This window comes from Chaetura pelagica, unplaced genomic scaffold (genome assembly GCF_000747805.2).
Source record: "Chaetura pelagica isolate M959 unplaced genomic scaffold, ChaPel_1.0 scaffold344, whole genome shotgun sequence".
Classification (NCBI taxonomy): domain Eukaryota; kingdom Metazoa; phylum Chordata; class Aves; order Apodiformes; family Apodidae; genus Chaetura; species Chaetura pelagica.
This window is the reverse complement of record NW_009953098.1, coordinates 5435871-5440075: the sequence shown is the minus strand read 5'-3', so window position 1 is coordinate 5440075 and position 4205 is coordinate 5435871. Positions and strand designations below refer to the sequence as shown.

At 44.1% G+C, this 4205-nt stretch overlaps 1 protein-coding gene across 1 annotated transcript in view; it reads left to right on the top strand.

The window, feature by feature from the left end:
* Positions 1-4205, top strand: part of NKAP (NFKB activating protein) — a 10850-nt gene that overhangs the window by 977 nt on the left and 5668 nt on the right. The gene's annotated exons all lie outside the window — the stretch shown is intronic.

Here is a 4205-nt window from a genome sequence, read left to right as displayed (position 1 = left end):
CCGCGTTGGCAGCAGGTGATTTCCCGCCGTGGCTCGTTTCCTTCCCGGGGGCCGGGCCGCACCGCGCTGCCCTGCCCTGCCCTGCCCTGCCCTGCCCTGCCCTGCCCTGCCAGGCGCTGCCGCACCGGGCCCCTCCGCCCGGCCTGAAACCTGCGCCCACACGGGCACCGAGCTGCTGTTCTGGGCACCACAGCGGCACGGGTGAGGCTTCGCTACGAGCTGTACAGACTTTTAAGTCCTTTGGCAAAATGTGGCTCTCGGCACATTCAATGTGTGGTCATCAAGGCAACGTGCCCGCAGCGTGGGCTCCTGGAAACTGTCACTGCTCCTGAACGCTCAAGGAGCACCAAGATCGTAAAAGGTATTTTTCACCTTCAGTCTGTTCCTTTCCTTCCCACCCACATGGATTTTGTGGACTTCAGCCACAGAGGTTCTTGGGTTTTTTTCTTAAGATTGAAAAACTTTGCCAAGAACAAGTGTCCTTCCATCAAGTTCAGCCAAAAACCACTAGCAGGCCACAGTCTCTGGCACAAATTACTGCAATCCCTCACTGTGTATATCAGCAAGGAAATGGTCCTGCCTAGGTTTATGAGCCCTTCCAGCAAGAAAATCACCTGCCATGCTCCCTGCATTTGTATAATGAGCAGCAAAAGTGCCTTTTTGAAGTGACCACTCAGATATGAAATGTTACAAAGCTGGTTTCTGTTTATAGTTTTTTTTCAGATAACTGAGTGAAGAAGACTAAAATAAAAGAATACTTGGGGAAAGGTAGGCTTTTCTTCCTCATATTCTTGTTTCTCTTCCAGAAATGTCTGATGGGCCAAATTACAAAATTTCTTAGCCCTTCACCCTTCAAATTTACGGAATTTTCTTCTTTTCATTGTTTATCTCGTTTATAAATAACTAAGAGGAAAATTTACAGAAAATATGAGCACTGATTTGGAAGGAGTCCTGCTCCTGAAGGAAGCATCATCAGTTCTCAGAAACTGGCTTTGAACTTCTTAGCCTTAGGCACAGAAGTGCTGGCTAATTTAAAATATCCTGGACTAGCTGTGAGAGTTGCACCATCTCCTTGGCTTTAAAGGAAACCTTACTAAAATAGGAGAGAAGCCTATATTTTTCCTAATAATTTTTTTTTTTTATTAATTTATTAATCGTGGAGTTTGTTTTCCATTTCCTCCTAAGAAAAAAAGTTCAGACTAAGTTTCCTCCCCTTGTTTATAGATGTGATTAACTATTAAACATCTACGTAGGTTCAGCTTGGATGGAGCTTTAAAGCCAGGTTGGATGGAGCTTTGAGCACCCTGGTCTAGTGGAGGCTCATAGTAACTGGCATGATCCCCAGGCAGTAGTGGAGAGAATTTGCAACTTACACAAGGAGCAAAAAACAAAACCTGGAAAAAACAAAGCCACCGTATGTGCAGTTCTTGGAGCTGCATTAATGGCAGCCCAGAAAGAGAAACGACAAAGTGAAAATAATGATAAAACTGTAAAGTCTTTGCAAGAGCAAGTCCAAGCTTCACAGAGTGGGTTGGCAGCTGAGCACTGTACAAGTCAGCAGCTTCATGCTGCGTTATCGGACTCTCTTGATCGAGAAAAAATCCTCAGATCTGAAGAGGATCGGGTGGTAGATGAGGATTCTGTAAATAGTAATTCAAATATCTTGTACTTGGCCCAAACAACTAAAAAACAAGGCCAATTGTCCAGATATCCTTTTGAGGACTTGGCCGGAAGCAGAGAAACATTTTCCTCAAACAAACCTGAGGCAGTAAATGAGGCCTTTGATTAAAGCTGAAACTATTCAAGCTCCGGCTGCCAATGGCCAGCAAGCCCCAGCTCCACAAACCACCGGTGCACAAGTATCTGTTATGCAAACAGATGTTGCTCTTAAAAGTGGCATCAAACCTGACAAAAAACAAATTTGGGTTACTCATGTTTTTGGGAATTCTAAACCGCAACAGACTGTTCGGGTTAAATGTTGGTTACCGGGGGATGAAAACCCCACAGATGTTGTTACAATACTTGGAGCCCTGCCTACCAACATTTTAGAACTGGATTTGCTCAAAGGGAAGTCATGGGTGGATTCAAAGGGTGGGGAATGGAAATTTGGGCTGCCCATACCCTGCTTGAAGCTTTTGCAAACTGCACCTTCCCTTCCCCAGTCTAAAATTGTAAATGTGAAACAATACCCCTTGCCACTGGGTGCTAAAGAGGGGATAACTTCTGTTATCACCGACCTATGTGAGCAAAGGATAGTTGTTCTCAGCCACTCACCTTCTGCAGTGCCAAATACAGCAGAATTAATTTTGACTACACAAGAACAAGCCCACAAAATTTTAGCAGCTATTGATGTTAAAGATATGTTCTTTATGGGGCCCCTACAAAAGGCTGACAGGGATCGTTTTGCTTTCACATGGGAGGGCATAAAATACACCTTCCCACGTTTGCCCCAAGGCTGTTGCCACTCCTCCACTATTGTCCACTATGCACTAGCCCAGGAGTTGGCTCAAGTAATTACTAAAGAAGGGACAAAGGTATATTAGTACATTGATGATGTCCTAATTGGTGGACCAGATGTCAGCTCGGTATGAGAAACTCAAGCTGCAATTTTTACTCATCTTGAGAGGTTAAGGTTGCAAATTCCCACAGAAAAAATTCAACTCCCCTCCTCAGAGGTGAAATGTTTAGGTATTTGGTGGTGGGAAGGTGCCCTTTGCATTCCTCCTGAAACTCTGACCCGGAAAAGAGCAAAGTGGGACTGGACACCAGTCCATGAGGAAGCTCTAAAGCTGCTAATTTGTGAAGCAGGAATATATTGGTCCTTAGGGCCTATACACTCTACTGATCCTTTTCACATTGAATGGGGACTTGCAGTTAATGGGTTGACCATACGTGTGTGGCAACGAGGACTTGAAAGTGTAACTCGTCCAATAGGTTTCATCTGCCGTAGTTTCAAAGATGCAGAAAAACGATATTCTCTGTGGGAAAAGGGCCTTCTTGTTGCCAACCTTGCCTTACAAGAAGCAGTCTCAAAAGCTACAGGAGACAATACTGTTAAAGGTTTGAAATTGTGGTTCAGCTGTCAGCCCAAACCTCAATCATTACAATCAAGGTAATGATAGCCACTTTATTGCCAGGGTGGTTCAAGAGTGGGCACAGAATGAGGGAATTCAGTGGGTTTTCCACACTCCCTATTACCCTCAAGCTAATGGTGTTGTTGAGCGTACCAATGGTCTCCTGAAACAATTTTTAGGGGCCCACGAACCAGGCTGTAACCAGCAACTATCAGATGCAATGTACAGAGTAACTAGTCACTGGGGGGTGAAGGGCTGCCCCCGTGTGACTGCTTTTTTCACTGGCCCCCCAACTCAAATACCGGGAACTAAGGTAACAGCAAGTTCAACACCTCAGCAGTGTGGCCAGCCTGTCACATAAAAACTTACATTGTGACAAATTAAAAGAAATATTTTATCTAAGATACTGACAAGAAACATCCGGAACATAGTACTAAATGTAGTGTTCTTGGAACTGGAAAAATAGGTGAGAGATCCAGTAGGACCTTTTATTCTGATGCATAGAAGTAAACAAAAAAAAATTGGGATGCAGGCTCTGAAAATACAAAATACAGCTGTGAAGAAGTGATGTGTGGGCTTCTGTGAGAAGACAAAAAATAGACAATTCAGTAACAGGTTTTCAGTTAAGCAATTGAAAGAGCTCTCTTCTTTTTAAAAATACGGTTTGTGAGAACAAATCTCTTTTAAAGTCTTGACAAATGTGGGAGGCAAAGCAGCATTATCTGTTATGAAAAGATGTATCTTACATTAAAATAAATTAAATTTTATAAACAAGAGCATGAATTTCCCATTAGGGCCTTCAGTAAAATAAAAATTCAAGTTATCCTAGCTAAGACTACTTCTCAGGATGGAAATATTATTCCACTGAGGAATTTCAAATAAACCCCCACTGCTTCTGAAGGACTCAAATACTAATTCCCACTACTCATGCTTCGAGGAATTTTCAGTCTTGTTCCTGTCAATCCCATTTTAGGCAGCCTGACAGAACTGAAGTCGAAGTCACACTTTATGTTGACATTAGCTGCCCGCCTCTCTGCCAGCCCGCACCAGCACACGGCAACCCCTGCCTCCCGCACACAGCAACCCCTGCCTCCCGCACACGGCAACCCCTGCCTCCCGCACACGGCAACC